Genomic DNA, 18,621 nt, shown 5'->3' with positions numbered 1-18,621 from the left:
CATCAAACCATTGCCAGGTTACAATTATGCTCTAATGGAACAATTTTTTAATATTTTTCTTTTTTGCAAACAACGCCACACAACAACACCACCACTAACCAATTATCCAAAATAAAGTCCCAATGTTTTAGCTTTAAAATACGGGGGCAAAATGTCATGGCAAATAGTGGCGGTTTTACGCTCTGCGGTCATTAGAGTCGATTGCATTTCGACAAGGGAGAGAGTGGCGGACAGACGCATATATAGTTTTCACAAATGTATAAAAATGCAATTTTATTTAGAGTCATTTTTATATTTTGTCATCGTCATAGTAGTGTTGCTGTTGCCTCGGTAGTGGTATAATGTTGGATAATCGGGGTTTTACACCCACACACAGACACACACTCAAATTAAATGGTCTATGTGTAATTTGGTTTGTTTTTTGAAAATTCATCGACCAACTTATTTCGAAACATAGTTGGTAATTTACCACCACTACATTCACACACATACACACTACGCCTCGTTCCTCCCTAAAAGTAGGCTAGGCTCTTTCACAAAAGTTAATGTAAATCCAAAACCCATAACAATATGCAACTATACCAAACATTCGATAAAATTAAAAGTTCGCAGAGCGGGTGGGGAAAGGGTGGGGAACAAAAGCAACATTGCCATAGGCAAATACACCGGAAAGTATGCACTAGTTTTAATAGATGTTGCTGGTTTTGTTGTTGTAGCTGTTTTTTCTCATTCACTCTACTACCACGCAAAATGTAGATGGCTTGGCCTGGTAGAGAAATTAGGTTACTATGTTGCTATTACAAGAAGAAGAAGAACAACAACATTGTTATTCTAGTTGTTGTTGTTAAAAGCAACTTGTAGATTATATGGCGCACTTTAAAAGGAAACGGAAACATAGCAACGCAATTTGCTACAATAAAAGTCCACAAAATTATGCCAAAGATATTAGGCCAAAATATTGTTGCATGGCACGAACAAGCCAGCGAACGCTGATGGTGCGAAGCGAACATTTACTTTAATGATTACAGCATTTTTTGAATTTCTACAACAATAACAAAATTTAATGAGGATTTTGATTTTGTTTTTAATTGCAAAACATTAGGGATGTTGTATGATGATGTTTTCAAGGATTAAATGTTTAAAGAAGATTTTTATACCCTACACAACTATGTTGTCAGGGTATTATAGCTTTGTGCAGCCCCAAGAGTTTGTAACGCCGCGAAATATTGGTCCTAGACCCACCTTTAAGTATACCGATCGTCATATCTCGACTAGCTGAGTCGATCTAGACATGTGTGTACGTTCGTCCGTCCGTCCGTCCGCCTGTCCATTATAATTTGAAAACACGATACAGGCCACAGTTATGGACCAATCTTCACGAAATTTTGCATGTAGGATGAGTTCTGGCCAATGAAGACCCCTATTGTTTTTTATAAAGATCGGTTAATATTTAGGGGATGAAATGGACCAAATACTAAATTTTTTCGGTTTTTCTGGTCGCTCCAGAGGCCGCAGTTATGGTTCGAACATCGTGAAATTTTACATGGAGAAGGGGATCGGGGCTAAGAATAAGCATACCTGTTTTGATAAAGATCGGTCAATATTTAGCGGGTCAAATGGACCCTGACTTTTGTGTGAAAAATTACAAAATTTTTATTCTGGGACGTATATACTTGCTCCTGAAAGACATATACTCGAGATGTTGATAGTATGCCCAAGATGAGTTGTTGACCTTCAAATTGATACCAATTATATGGCTGTATGTACTCCGATGCGGGAGTTATACGTAATTATGTAAAGGTGACTATATGAATATTATTACTTTTACTCCATTATAGGACGGAAATGTCGCGCTGATCGCTTTGAAATTGTACATGAAGTTCCGACTATGGTCAAGGACGACGCTTATAGTTTTCGATGAAGTTAAGATTTCATTCAGGGGGTGCAATGAACCGAAAATTTAATTTTGTCAGATTTTCTAGTTGCTTTGGAGGCAATTATTATATACAGAACATCAAATATTTTGCAAGGTGAATGGGATCTGACAAAACACTTAGAGCGGCTGTTTAGATGATGATCGGTCAATTTTCTGAGGGTCAAATCAAACAAAACCTAAAGTGACCAATTTTTTATTGTATGGTAAAAATTCTCTTCAAGAAAAAACATTTGGAAAATATGCAAGACTTAGAAATAGGAGTTGTTGATCTATAAACTGTAAAAAGGGTGCAATTATCACGAAATATTGCCCAGGCTCAGAGGATAGAACCGCCGAAAGTGTGCTTTTCGTGGTAGTTGTGTAGGGTATCATATGGTCGGCGCCGTCCGACTATACTGCTCCGCTCACTGGTTTTAAATAATATTTTTTCAAGGCCTTATATGAGGCGTAGATTTTTTTTAAAGGTGGCGTAGGGGATTGGCTTTAACATGGCTCTGATTGGCTTTAACATGGCGAAGTCCAGGCTTATCTTGTGCTCTCTTTCATCCCAATTTTGGACACTAACCTCTCCATGGTGCCACCAGGGGTAGCTATTTTCATCACCTAACATGAGCTAATATGTGCCGCGAGTTCACCCATAAGAACTATATAAAATGGGTTGAGACGTCGGGGTAGTTGCCCACACTCAAAAACCTAACCTACTAGGAAAAAGCAAAGGAAAAGAAAACCCACCACGATCTGCGAATCTGCACTTGGAATGTGCGCACGTTGTACAGAACAGACGCAGTGTTCGCTTTGGCGGATGTACTCAAGAAGTACAAAGCCGATATTATTGCCTTACAGGAAATGCGATGGAATGGGACTGGCGCGTAAGTAAATCAGGTGATTACGCCTTGTATTATAGCAGGACAATAAAAGACCTCGTCTCCAAATTCACTCCAGTAGATGAGCGAATTGCTATAATCCGTATAAAAGCAAAGTTCTTCTACACCAGCCTTATTTGCGCCCATGCTAAGACCGAAGATAAAGATGATCAGACCAAACACATATTTTACGAGCGCCTAGAAACAGCGTGCGACCGTTGTGCTGGCCATGACATTAAAATTCTGCTAGGAGATTTTAATGGAAAGATCAAAAGGGAAACTATTTTTGGTCCCACCGTCGGAAAATTCGGCCTCCACGAAGAAACATCAGACAACGGCATGATGTTGATTGACTTTGCGGCGGCAAAAACATGGTAGTTAGCAGCACCAGATTCAATTATCTCGATATACACAAGGTCACCTGGAGTTCTCCTGATCAAGCAACGAGAAATCAAATTGATCATGTTGTGATAGACGGAAGTCATCACAACACCAGTCAAACTATTCAAGACTGGTGGTCAGATGCTGGCCAGAAGCATGCACCAGCTGATTAGTACAATTTGGCTAGAGGAATACATGTCCAATGATTGGAACCTCAGCATCCTGTGTCCCGTTCACAACAAAAAGAGACAAGACGATATATGCCAACTATAGAGGAATAAGAATAACATCGCATATAAAATAATATCTAGCGTTCTGTGTGAACGACAGAAGCCAATGGTCAATGTCATTATTTCGGTCCTGGCAAATCCACCATCGACCACATATTCACACTGTGCCAAATCCTGGAAAAGACCCCCGAGAAAGACGTTTTAAAGAAAATTCTTCGAAGGCCTTAGACAAGGCGTGGATTTTTTAAAGAAAATTCTTCGAAGGCCTTAGACAAGGCGTGGATTTTTTAAAGAAAATTCTTCGAAGGCCTTAGACAAGGCGTGGATTTTTTAAAGAAAATTCTTCGAAGGCCTTAGACAAGGCGTGGATTTTTTAAAGAAAATTCTTCGAAGGCCTTAGACAAGGCGTGGATTTTTTAAAGAAAATTCTTCGAAGGCCTTAGACAAGGCGTGGATTTTTTAAAGAAAATTCTTCGAAGGCCTTAGACAAGGCGTGGATTTTTAAAGAAGGCCTTAGACAAGGCGTGGATTTTTAAAGAAGGCCTTAGACAAGGCGTGGATTTTTAAAGAAGGCCTTAGACAAGGCGTGGATTTTTTAAAGAAAATTCTTCGAAGGCCTTAGACAAGGCGTGGATTTTTTAAAGAAAATTCTTCGAAGGCCTTAGACAAGGCGTGGATTTTTTAAAGAAAATTCTTCGAAGGCCTTAGACAAGGCGTGGATTTTTTAAAGAAAATTCTTCGAAGGCCTTAGACAAGGCGTGGATTTTTTAAAGAAAATTCTTGGAAGGCCTTAGACAAGGCGTGGATTTTTTAAAGAAAATTCTTGGAAGGCATTAGACAAGGCGTGGATTTTTTAAAGAAAATTCTTCGAAGGCCTTAGACAAGGCGTGGATTTTTTAAAGAAAATTCTTGGAAGACATTAGACAAGGCGTGGATTTTTTAAAGAAAATTCTTGGAAGACATTAGACAAGGCGTGGATTTTTTAAAGAAAATTCTTGGAAGACCTTTTTAAAGAAAATTCTTCGAAGGCCTTTGACAAGGCGTGGATTTTTAAAGAATATTTTTAGGCCCTTAGACAAGGCGTGGATTTTTAAAGAATATTTTTAGGCCCTTAGACAAGGCGTGGATTTTTAAAGAATATTTTTTAGGCCCTTAGACAAGGCGTGGATTTTTAAAGAATATTTTTTAAAGAATATTTTTTAGGCCCTTAGACAAGGCGTGGATTTTTAAAGAATATTTTTTAGGCCCTTAGACAAGGCGTGGATTTTTAAAGAATATTTTTTAGGCGTGGATTTTTAAAGAATATTTTGTAGGCCCTTAGACAAGGCGCGGATTTTTAAAGAATATTTTGTAGGCCCTTAGACAAGGCGCGGATTTTTAAAGAATATTTTTTAGGCGTGGATTTTTAAAGAATATTTTTTAGGCCCTTAGACAAGGCGTGGATTTTTAAAGAATATTTTTTAGGCCCTTAGACAAGGCGTGGATTTTTAAAGAATATTTTTTAGGCCCTTAGACAAGGCGTGGATTTTTAAAGAATATTTTTTAGGCCCTTAGACAAGGCGTGGATTTTTAAAGAATATTTTTTAGGCCCTTAGACAAGGCGTGGATTTTTAAAGAATATTTTTTAGGCCCTTAGACAAGGCGTGGATTTTTAAAGAATATTTTTTAGGCCCTTAGACAAGGCGTGGATTTTTAAAGAATATTTTTTAGGCCCTTAGACAAGGCGTGGATTTTTAAAGAATATTTTTTAGGCCCTTAGACAAGGCGTGGCTTTTTAAAGAATATTTTTTAGGCCCTTAGACAAGGCGTTGATTTTTAAAGAATATTTTTAAGGCCCTTAGACAAGGCGTGGATTTTTAAAGAATATTTTTAAGGCCCTTAGACAAGGCGTGGATTTTTAAAGAATATTTTTAGGCCCTCAGACAAGGAGTGGATTTTTAAAGAATATTTTTTAGGCCTTTAGACAAGGCGTGGATTTTTAAAGAATATTTTTTAGGCCCATAGACAAGGCGTGGATTTTTAAAGAATATTTTTTAGGCCCTTACACAAGGCGTGGATTTTTAAAGAATATTTTTTAGGCCCTTAGACAAGGCGTGGATGGGAACATGGTGCGTATAACTATTAACGTTACTTATACGTCCGCATGTTTGCTACCATGGACTTTTAACTAATTGTTTCTACTAAACACTTGATTTTTTAAATAATATTTTCCGGAAGGCTATCTAGTTTTAGGTTTGTTTAGAATGTTTTTAAATATATTTTTTAATAAAATAAACTAAATTCCCTTTTATGAATAATAGTAAAACAATTATTATGTCAAAGTGTTGAAATTATGATAACAATTTATCCGCAACAATTTCATTCATTGATAAATAGAATTTGTATTGAAGCTATGTGTGAATTTTTTGCTGTCGCACACACACACACACTCCCACAACATATTTATTTTATACATCTATGAATGTGTGTGTGTGTGTTTGTGTGCTTTGCATATTGTATTTAACAAATAGGAAATTGTAAAAGTACCACATCAACAATTTACCAGTCAAATACTTGCATTGCACCCAAACACACAGACACACACATATATACTGACATATTTATTGTTCCATGTAAACAGGTACTGTTGTATGTATGTGTCAAATTCTGTGGTTTTGTATTAAGTTGAGTTTGATGTCATTGTTGAGAAAAAACGTGTTGTGTGTATGTGTGTGTGAATTTATGAAAAGAAAATTGGGTGGTTGGTAGGAAAAAGAGTTCGGAACAAAATTCGAAATTATGAAAATATGTTTCAATACGTATAAGTGTGAACAATAAGTATACGTATAGTTGCACATTTACGTATACGTTGTGACAATATGTATACGCACCCAAGTACCCAGTAATATTGATGTTGTATTCCTATTTCGAATTGCTTTTTAATTCAATTTTTTGTTTTTCAAATTCCTTGTGAATTTTCATACCCACCCACCTTCCTCTATTATCCTGTGAATATGAATAAAATTTATGTTATTTATGTGTGTCAGGTGCATGTTTGAAAAATCCCCACAAACACTTTTTTCGGTGGTAAACTGCAATACAAATTCAGACACAAACACACTCACACATACATACACATACATACAAAAAAAATCCAACTACAATATAAACAAGTTTAATGCTATTTATTTATGACTTTCTGAGATTTAACTTGACAACGGATCTACCTGGAAGTGTATGATGATTGAAAGGTAAATAAACACATACACCTACACACATACAAAAAATTGCACCCAAAAAAATTTACAATTTTTACAACATATGTGTATGTATGTCCTCACTCTGTGTCGATGGGTGGTAAACGGAAATAGTGCAAGTTATAGGGAAATACTAGTTATTCCAGTCAAATGAAAATTTCCTCCCCGATGAACAATTTTCCGAAATTTGTTTCGGCAGTGAGGGGAAGTCAATGTCAATATTGGGGATTTGTGTGTAGGTGTGTGTGTTTTTCATCGGAAATTTATGCTTTCAAATTAAAAATTTGTTTACAACATCATCGTTGCTGTCGTCCTCGTCGTCGTCAACGTTTTCCAAAGGATTCAATGAGTCAATCAAATATTAAAGTTTTAGATTTTTTTCTTCTGATTGAAATTCAAGATTTTAATTGAAAGGTATTTTTTTCATCTTCTTCTAATAACAACTGAAGTAAATATTTATTTGAATTTTTATTTAATTTAGCAAATATTTAGTGTCAAAAGAAATAAAATTGGTTTTTAATATTCTTATTTTTTTCTTAATAATTTGAAGAGGATTTAAATGGTATAAAAAGTCTTAAGTAAATATAATTGGTTTAAAATAGCAAAATTGGAATTTAATTGATTTTATATATAGTTACAGGATAGAAGATGTAATCTAATATGAAACCGATTTTTTAGAAAGAAAAAATTTCCTAAAATTGAAAAAAATTCTTTAAAAATCCACGCCTTTTGTGAATCCTTGAAAAAAATTCTTTAAAAATCCACGCCTTTTGTGAATCCTTGAAAAAAATTCTTTAACAAATCCACGCCTTAGATAGGCTTTTGAAAAAAATTCTTTAAAAAATCCACGCCTTAGGCTCTCGAAAAAAATTCTTTAAAAAATCCATGCTTTAGATACACTCTCGAAAAAAATTCTTTAAAAATCCACGCCTTTTGTGAATCCTTGAAAAAAATTCTTTAAAAATCCACGCTTTTTGTGAATCCTTGAAAAAAAATTCTTTAAAAATCCACGCCTTTTGTGAATCCTTGAAAAAAATTCTTTAAAAATCCACGCCTTTTGTGAATCCTTGAAAAAAATTCTTTAAAAATCCACGCTTTTTGTGAATCCTTGAAAAAAAATTCTTTAAAAATCCACGCCTTTTGTGAATCCTTGAAAAAAATTCTTTAAAAATCCACGCCTTTTGTGAATCCTTGAAAAAAATTCTTTTAAAAACATACGCCTTGTCTAAGGCCGTAAAACAATTTCCCTTTAAAACCCACGCCTTGTATAAGGCGTGGGCTTTATAAGTTGTGCCTTGTGACACAACATTCGTTCCATAAGCCGCGATTAGAAAAGATTTCAAGGCGCGTCGGCCTTTTGCGCAGTTTTTCCAATTTGAAAGACCATTTTCGGCAATCGTGGCCTTCCCCTTCTGCATGAACCATCAGCTGGTTCGCTTTTATATGCCTTCTGGGCTGGGGCATCTTCATCCATTCTCACAAAATGACCTAGCCAAAGTAGTCGCTGCAGCTCAATACGTCTAACAATGCCGATGTCCGAGAATATCTGGTAGGCGTGGATTTTTTTTTAAGAAAATTCTTGGAAGGCCTTTGACAAGGCGTGGATTTTTTAAAGAAAATTCTTGGAAAGCCTTAGACAAGGCGTGGATTTTTTAAAGAATATTCTTCGAAGACGTATGAAAAGGCGTGGATTTTGGATTTTTTAAAGAATATTCTTCGAAGACGTATGAAAAGGCGTGGATTTTGGATTTTTTAAAGAAAATTCTTGGAAGGCCTTTGACAAGGCGTGGATTTCGGATTTTTTAAAGAAAATTCTTCGAAGGCCTTTGACAAGGCGTGGATTTTTTAAAGTATTTTTCTAGAGTATTTGAAGGCCAATCGGCGTGGATTTTTTAAAGAATATTTTTGAAGACCTTATAAAAGGCGTGGATTTTTAAAGAATATTTTTTAGGCCATTTGACAAGGCGTGGATTTTTAAAGATTTTTTTTTGGCCCATAGACAAGGCGTGTATTTTTTAAGGAATATTTTTCAGGGCCTTAAAAAGGCGTGTATTTTTTAAGGAATATTTTTCAAGGCCTTAGAAAAGGCGTGTATTTTTTAAGGAATATTTTTCAAGGGTTACAAATGTCGGCGATTTTGTGATATTCGCCGTCAACGCAGATCAGCCCATAGATCTTTCGGAAAAAGTGTTCTCTCAAACACTCCAAAAGCTGCCTCATCTGCTTGCGTAAGTACCCATGCTTCAGATCCATATAACAGCACTGATAGTATCAGCGTTCTGTAGGGTGTTAGTTTGGTTTGGTGGGAGGCGGCATTGTTTCTAAACTGCCTACTTAGACCAATTTAACATCTCTTGGCCATCACAATCCTTCTCCGAATTTTAAAACTGATGTTATTATTTTTATTTATGGCGGTACCATGGTATATAAAATCTTTAACTACCTCTAAACTATAGTTCTCATGTTCCACAGTTGGTCCGAGTCTACGGGACGTCTTGCGCGTTGATACCATCAGCTTGGTCTTCTCGCCAGACCTACTTTGGCAGACTACTTATCAATTTGTTCAAAGGTGGCTGTTACCGCTCTCAATGTTCGACCCATTATGTCGATGTCATTGGCGAAGGCGAGTAACATGTGTTGTTTGGTGTACAGAGCAACATTTCTGTTCACTTTTGCATCTTGTATGACCTTTTCCAGCAGAATGTTAAAAAGATCACAGGACAAACTGTCACATTGTCTGAATCCTCGTTCGGTATTGAAGGGCTCTGAGAGGTCCATTCCGACTTTGACTGCTGACCTTGTGCCACTTAAAGTTATTCTGCATAGCCGTATTAATTTTGCAGGAATGCCAAACGCAGACATGGCTTTATGCACCTCTGAACGGATAGGGCTGTCGAATGCGGCTTTAAAGTCGACGAATAGGTGGTATGTATCGATGTGTTTTTCGTTGATCTTTTCCAGAATTTGGCGCAGAGTGAAAATCTGGTCAATGGTGGATTTGCCAGGTCTGAAGCCGCATTGGTATTGTCCAATAATGTCATTGACCATTGACTTCAATCGTTCACACAGCACACTGGATAGCACTTTCCTCTATAATTGGCACATATCGTATTGTCTCCTTTTTGTGCACGGGACACAGGATGCTGAGGTTCCAATCATTGGGCATGCACTCTTCTAGCTAAATTGTACTAATCAGCTGGTGCATGCCAGTCTTGAATAGTTCGGCTGGTAACCCGTCGGCTTCTGCTGCTTTATTGTTCTTGAGCCGAATAATTGCTTTTATGGCCTCATCTCGGCTAGGTGGTATACACTCTATACCATCATCTCTTATTGGTTCTGGGGTATGTTCTTCACCGCCACTATTTGATACCATAAGCTTTTCAAAATGCTCCTCAACACGCTGTCTGTATCTGTCACCAGGTTTCTTCCTTCACCTCTTCAGGAGGATGTGCCAGCACCATAACCTTCGGTTTGGTGTTTTACCCGTTGCTTACGCTCACGTTTTTCTTGTTCTTTCTTCTTTTTTTCTGAAAATACGTTTCTCCTATTCTGCCGATAGTTCATCGCATTACGTGTTGCTACTGCCCGCAGGGTTGCCCTATATGCTGCTGCGTTTTTCATATCAGTAGCAATACGATCGTACTACGGATTTCTTGATGGTGGTCGTAGGTACCCAAGTGTTGCTTTTGCTGCAGTTTGTAGGAAGTGGGCAATTCTCTGCCACTGTGCTTCTATATTATTATCGGGACAAAAACAGCTTTCGTAAAGAAGGTGGGTAAGTTGAGCGGAGTAGGCCTCGGCTACCTGTTGCGTTTGCAGCTTTTCGACGTTGAGTTTCCGTGTTGTGTTAGATCGCACCTTTTCTGCAACATTAAGACGAGTGCAAACCTTGGCTGCTACAAGGTAGTGGTGTGAATCGATATCGCTCCTCGGATCGATCGAATTTTAATACACTGGATGAATGCCTTCTGTCTATCACAACATGATCCATTTGATTTCTCATTGCTTGATCAGGAGAAATCCAGGTGTCCTTGTCTATATCGAGATGCTTGGATCTGGTGCTGCTAACTACCATATTTTTGGCTGCCGCGAAGTCAATCAACCTCATGCCGTTGTCTGATGTTTCTTCATGGAGGCTGAATTTTCCGGTGTGTCCAAAGATATTTTCCATTCCAATTTCGTTTGATCAGGAGAAATCCAGGTGGCCTTGTTTATATCGATATGCTTGAATCTGGTGCTACTAACTACCATGTTTTTTGCTGCCGTGAAGTCAATCAACATTATGCCGTTTTCGGATGTTTCTTCATGAAGGCGGAATTTTCCGACGGTGGGGTCAAAGATATTTTCCCTTCCGATTTTTGCATTAAAATATCTTAGCAGAATTTAAATGTCATGGCCAGGGCAACGGTCATATGCTGTTTCTAGGCGCTTGTAAAATATGTCTTTATTCTTTTCATCTTTATCTTCGGTTGGAGCATGGACTGATGTAGAAGAACTTCGCTTTTATACGGATTATAGCAATTCGCTCATCTACTGGAGTGAATCTGGAGACGAGGTCTTCTATTTTCTTGTTAAACACAAATCCGCAGCCAATTTCATGTCTCGTTTCATTTCAGCTATAATACAGGGCGTAATCCTAAATATATTCCTAAAAACCCTAAGCCTTGTTTAAGACCCGAAAAAAATATTCTTTAAAAAAATCCACGCATATTTTAGCCCTTGATAAAATATTCTTTAAAAATCCACGCGGTGAAAAAAATAATCTTTAAAAAATCCAGGCCTTTTCCAAGTACATGAAAAACATTCTTTATTATTATTTGCCCATGTGGTCGTATAACTAACGTCAGTAGTTATACGCCCCATGCCAGCCATGATAATATTTTTAATGAAATTTCTCACTGTGTAAATACGCATTTTAATGAGGTTGGTAACAATAATTTTAAGCGCCCCCAACACCTTGGTTAAATTGCAGACAATGAGATTTGCTGTTTTGAAATCCCTTGGCCCGCAGGTGTAATAGCAGAGGCAAAGAAGCCCCAGTAAAAGGCAGAACACAACTACCGAACTACATCGCCCAAGATATGAATTGGAAAACGTTGGTTCCTCTGGCGGAGGTTGTAGTAGCTTGCGGGAGGCCATCAATAGAATTAACGACTGTGTGTGGGGGTGGGGGTATGCCAAGGAAAATTAAAGGAACCTCCTGCGTAGAAAGTCAAGCAGGTACATATGTAGGTAAGAGAGCGTTGCTAGATATGCCGCCGCCAGTGTTGTGTGTGTGTGTAACTGGTGAATGACATGAATGACTGAGTAACTAAATGAGTGAACGAGTTATGTGTGAGTGGCAATACAATCGTCAGTCACTACGAGTACGAATAACAAACAATTAGATTTTCGTTAAGGTGGGATGTGGCAGCGGAACCAAGAGGCGGGCGCTGCAGCATAGTACGCACATCGGACGAGGACGACGACAGGATGTTTGTTGTTTTGACATACGTATTTTTGTCTTATATTACGTTACGTTATGTTGTTGTTGTTATCCCTAGGCAAATTAAACGAATTGCGTGAAGTGAGTGAATCATAAGGATAGAAGGAAAGGGTAGGAGTTTCCTTATATTCCTCTTACAATTGTTGGGGGAATAAATGGTTATGATGATGATGATGTCGAGGATGATGGTGATGTTGCTGAAGCCTATAATAAAAAATAATAATAGAGCGAAAGTGTGACGCGGAATGGGTATGAAGTTGTCTCGAGTACCTTTTAATTTCAAAGCAATGGCAAAAATTAAAAAGGAAGACTTGTGCGTAATATTTTCTTGTTGTTGTTGTTTTTTTGTTTGCTATGAAGGCAAAAAAAAAAAACAATAACGCAACGCAACCCTGCTGGGGAATTTTGTGTTCGTGGAGAGGGATTATGTTTGGTTAGCAACACGTAAGGTAAGATCTAAGAGAATTTTTGTAGAATAAATATGAGTTGTTGTCTTCAACAAATAATGAGGTAGGGTCCTTTTGGACAGCAGGAAGGGAAGGAGGGAGTTTTGCAGAAGAATATTTTTTTATGTAGGGGGAGATTTAAAAATAGCTCGAATGCACATTACGCAAAAAGAGCATAAAGAGGTTCTGCAGATGTGCTTATTGGCCTGTATGAAAATACTATTTTCAAAATTAATATTTAATTAGAATAACAATATTTTTTGAAAGATGTACGATATAGGGATTTAAAAAAAATAGTCCTACAAAAAAACTAGGTTGCGAAGGTTCAAGAAAAAAGATTATTTAAACCCCCACTCTTTAATTGTTCTGGAAAAAATATTCTTAAAAAAATAATTTTTTTTAACCAGTAAGGAAAGTAGTAAAGTCGGACTGGGCCGACTATATGATACCCTTCACCACTGTTCAAAATACTTTGAACAGAATTTTGTAGTACAGAAGATTTGATCGTTGGATTGTTTTAAGATAAGAGTCTAAAATCCCACACGCAACGTTGATAAGACTGCTGTTGTTGGTGGTGAGATTTTACGACGCACACGATGGGAAAACTCTCCACAGATCAAATTCTATTATTAGAACAAATAGTTTACTGATAAGTATTTTGTGCTTGAGATTAGGCTAAGAAAGAGTTGTTTAAGTAGAACCTAAGGATAAATGTTTTAAAATAAAATTAGTGCCTTACAACCACTCACATAGAACGGTCGTGTATCGCCGTGTCTCCTTATTTGTTATACAGATGAGCTGCGGCTGTCTGTATATTTTTCTACAACCACTTTTGGTATATTCTACATATGTATCCTAAGAGACATCGCCTTTTTGTGCGAAATTTCGTGCAAATCGACGAAAATATATATGGGAGCTATATCTAAATCTGTACCGATTTTTACGAAACTTCACATACGTCATTCAAGACCTATTTCAATATGATGTGCGAAATTTCGTGCAAATCGAAAGATATATAAGGACTTTGGTGCACCATTTACCTTAAGTTGGACGAAAATATATATGGGAGCTATATCTAAATCTGAACCGATTTTCCCAATTTCAATAGGTTTCGTCCGTGGGTCAAATAAATGAGTTGTGCCAAATTTTATCCAAATCGCATGATAAATGCGATCTGTACTTAGTTTACAATTTAACATCAACAGACGGACGGACATGCATAAATCGATTCAGAAAGTGATTCCATGCATATTCTCAAAAGGAACCATGGGTCTGTCTCGTTTCCTTTTGCCTGTTACAAACATATGCACAGAGACATAATACCCTGTACCACAGTGTGGTGAAGGGTATAAAAATGCACGAATGTTTTGGATCTTGAAAAAAATATTTTTAAAAAATTCACGGTTTGATGTTTCTCATAATTTCTTGAGGATTTTTTTTAAAAAAATATTCGTTTAAAAATCTACGTTTTGAGGATTCTTTAAAAATATTCTTTTAATAAGCTACCCTTTGAGGATTCTTTAAAAAATATTCTTTTAAAAATCTACCCTTTGAGGATTCTTAAAAAAACTATTATTTTTGACAATGTGTCCTTGATAAAATATTTTTGAAAATCCATGCCTGTTTTGATGTCTAAAAAAATATTTTTAAAAAATTTAATAAAATTCACGCCTGCTTTGGTCCTTTTTTATATATATATATATATATATATATACATTTTTAAATTCACGTCTGTTTCGTTCCTGGAAACAATATATTTTAAAATCCAGTCCTTGAAGGTTCTTAAAAAATATTATCTTTAAAATGTACCCTTTAAGTGTTACAAAAAAAAAACCCTTTAAAAAATCCATGCCTTATAAAGGTCCCCAAAAATTATTCTTAAAAAAATCCTCGCCATATAAAGGTCCCCAAAAATTATTCTTTAAAAATCCATGCTTGGCTTATATATGTCCATCCATCCTTAAAATTATTCTCTAAAAAATCCACGTCTTATATAGGTCCTTAAAAATTATTCTTTAAAAAATCCAGGGTCCTCAAAAATTATTCTTTAAAAAATCCACGCCATATATAGGTTAAAATTATTCTTTAAAAAATCCACGCCTTATATAGGTCCTCAAAAATTATTCTTTAAAAAATCCACGCCTTATATAGGTCCTCAAAAATTATTCTTTAAAAAATCCACGCCTTATATATGTCCTCAAAAATTATTCTTTAAAAAATCCACGCCTTATATATGTCCTCAAAAATTATTCTTTAAAAAATCCACGCCTTATATATGTCCTCAAAAATTATTCTTTAAAAAATCCACGCCTTATATATGTCCTCAAAAATTATTCTTTAAAAAATCCACGCCTTATATATGTCCTCAAAAATTATTCTTTAAAAAATCCACGCCTTATATATGTCCTCAAAAATTATTCTTTAAAAAATCCACGCCTTATATATGTCCTCAAAAATTATTCTTTAAAAAATCCACGCCTTATATATGTCCTCAAAAATTATTCTTTAAAAAATCCACGCCTTATATATGTCCTCAAAAATTATTCTTTAAAAAATCCACGCCTTATATATGTCCTCAAAAATTATTCTTTAAAAAATCCACGCCTTATATATGTCCTCAAAAATTATTCTTTAAAAAATCCACGCCTTATATATGTCCTCAAAAATTATTCTTTAAAAAATCCACGCCTTATATATGTCCTCAAAAATTATTCTTTAAAAAATCCACGCCTTATATAGGTCCTCAAAAATTATTCTTTAAAAAATCCACGCCTTATATAGGTCCTCAAAAATTATTCTTTAAAAAATCCACGCCTTATATATGTCCTCAAAAATTATTCTTTAAAAAATCCACGCCTATTGAAGTCCTCGAAAAATATTCTTTACAAAATGCACGCCTATTGAAGTCCTCGAAAAATATTCTTGAAAAATTATTCTTTAAAAAATCCACGCCTTATATAGGTCCTCAAAAATTATTCTTTAAAAAATCCACGCCTTATATAGGTCCTCAAAAATTATTCTTTAAAAAATCCACGCCTTATATAGGTCCTCAAAAATTATTCTTTAAAAAATCCACGCCTTATATAGGTCCTCAAAAATTATTCTTTAAAAAATCCACGCCTTATATAGGTCCTCAAAAATTATTCTTTAAAAAATCCACGCCTTATATAGGTCCTCAAAAATTATTCTTTAAAAAATCCACGCCTTATATAGGTCCTCAAAAATTATTCTTTAAAAAATCCACGCCTTATATAGGTCCTCAAAAATTATTCTTTAAAAAATCCACGCCTTATATAGGTCCTCAAAAATTATTCTTTAAAAAATCCACGCCTTATATAGGTCCTCAAAAATTATTCTTTAAAAAATCCACGCCTTATATAGGTCCTCAAAAATTATTCTTTAAAAAATCCACGCCTTATATAGGTCCTCAAAAATTATTCTTTAAAAAATCCACGCCTTATATAGGTCCCCAAAAAGTATTCTCTAAAAAATCCACGCCTTATATAGGTCCTCAAAAATGATTCTTTAAAAAATCCACGCCTTAAAAACCATGATTTTTAAAGTCCTTGAACAAATATTCTCATTGAAATTCGCACATATATTCTCATATATTTATTAAGAACTTTATTGAACACATGGAACACACGTGCGTATACGTTGTGACAACACGTATACGCACTACAGTTCACCTAATTAATTTTTATTTTTCTCGAAGTACATTTTCTTCTGTATATTTTTTTGAAAAAATCAATTGAACAGAATCAGTAAATTAAATTACAATTTCACAGATGATTAATTACATATTGCATAAGAAACGCCCAATTAAAATATATTTTTGTATCCGCTGCAATTTCATATTTTCCCTTGCCAGAAATAATGCTGCTGCTGTAATAATTTTCAGGATTCACATGGAAGAGAAGTATTAAAACCTGAGCTGCTACTCAGTATTAAATTGTAATAATTCTGCGAAATTTTAAAATAACACTTTTTCCTAAGTAAAACTTAAAATTTCGGAAATTTCATATAACTATTTTTACAGAATCTGATGTTTGAGTTAATTGAATTTACTATGACAATTGTAATTAAATTTTTTACAATTTGATATGCAAATCATGACAATTATGCCTTATTGTCATTTGTGAAAGCAAAAGAAAAAAGTCAGAATTAGAAAGAAGTTACGCAGTTTGCCAATTTTATTGAAGTGGTACACAATGGCGTATACGTTGTGTCACAACTTATACGAATAGGTGTACCACCAATAGGCCAAACGTTCAAAATATTGCTGGCAATAATAGTAAATTGTGTGTGAACAGATAGTTTACTATTTACAAATATTGAAGATCTTGCTAAGGAAGAAATTATTAAGATTAGGGCCTTGTATAGAAGTTGTGCACTTGGTGTTCAAATCATAATGGAACTGCCTAAGTTAAGCTAAGTATTGCTAACAATCCCTTAACTGTGCTACACATACGTTTCTAAATTATTTATAATGTTCCACTATTAATTCAGAATTTTTTAAATTATGTTCTGGAAAATATAATAATTATTTCATAGAAGTATCTAGTTATCAAAGCACCTTGCCCGGAGAATCACAAAAAACTTCTTTATATTTTGTGGTACCAACTCACACCATATCTATCGAAATCTAAAAATTAACACCAAAAAGAATGACACCTATTTAATATTCATACAGAGTGTGTGCAAAATTTGTTTATCGCCTCCATTTTCTATAACAAAAAGAAAATCCGGAATGCCACGAACTCCATAGAAGTATGCCATATTCCTTTTTGCTCTCTAGAGATAGCTGCAGGTTAATTGAAGTGTGAAAGGCTGGAAAATATCTTCATTCATAGCCTCCAGAAAATGTATATTTAAACATGCAGAGCCGGCAGATGTTTAGTCTGTTGCATTTTTTTTGCGGAATAAGTGAATTGTTGTATCATAATGGAGTCATAAGTGCAGCACCCTCTTTTGGCTTATAAAATTATGGTAATAATTATTTTGTTAGTGAAGATAATATTTTGGAAAATTTTTGCGAATAGATAAGAATATCGTTTTGTGAAAAAAATGGAAATCGTTATAATAAACTAGATACACAGATTGCGAGTTTTATTGAACTGATACACAATTGCGTATACGTTGTGACAACACGTATACGCACAGGGGTTTAATCTACAAGAAAAAAAATGAAATATTCTTAATAATGCGGATAGGTAGATAGGTTACTATAAATAATATTTCTTCAACTTCAATAATGATAAAATTTGTTTATTTTGCTTATAATATTGGAAGAAATGATCAAGAATAAACATTTTATTGAAGTGGTGCACAATGTCGTATACGTTATGACAATATGTATACGCACTATGTGTGTCGTACAATAATTTTGCATTGCCTGTCAATGAATATTTATAGGAAAATCTCTGTGCAAAAAAATATGTCGTTAAAATGAAAATTTAACAGCATATTATATTTAAATCACATTTTCACAGATGATAAATTTCACATGAAATGTGAAATTCAATATTTTTATCTCGTTTCCATTGGCAACATCATATTTTGCCATCAAAGAACTGATACTGTTGTAATTCCTGTAAGTCTAGGAGACAAATAAATAATCGAAATTTAATTCAGCGGAATTTAAAATTCTCTCGCCTTTCATAGTCGAAAATAAAATTCTTTGAAATGGTTTTAAAGTATTCAACACCTTTTTTTCCAGAAACCGAACTGTATTACACAAAGTGTAAAAAATCTTTAGCAATTTGTTATTTAAATAATGAATAAGATGTTGAAATATGTTGAACCATTTCATATCATAAAAAAAATTATTTCACACTTAAGTTTTTAAATTGTTTTGTAATGTTCCTCTTTCAATTCACAATTTTCTATAGGATGTTCTTGGCGAAATTTTTCACAGTAGTCTTTAATTATCTAAACACCATATTTGGAGCTTCAAACATAACTTGTTTATATTTTGTGATATAAACATACATTATAACTTATCTCCATCCAGCAACTAACTCCAAAAAGTATGCCACACATAA

This window comes from Musca vetustissima, unplaced genomic scaffold, assembly GCF_032173495.1.
Source record: "Musca vetustissima isolate MV318-11 ecotype Yass unplaced genomic scaffold, APGP_CSIRO_Mvet_v1 utg19474, whole genome shotgun sequence".
Lineage (NCBI taxonomy): Eukaryota > Metazoa > Arthropoda > Insecta > Diptera > Muscidae > Musca > Musca vetustissima.
The sequence above is the reverse complement of the archived record's forward strand: the minus strand, read 5'-3'. Positions refer to the sequence as shown.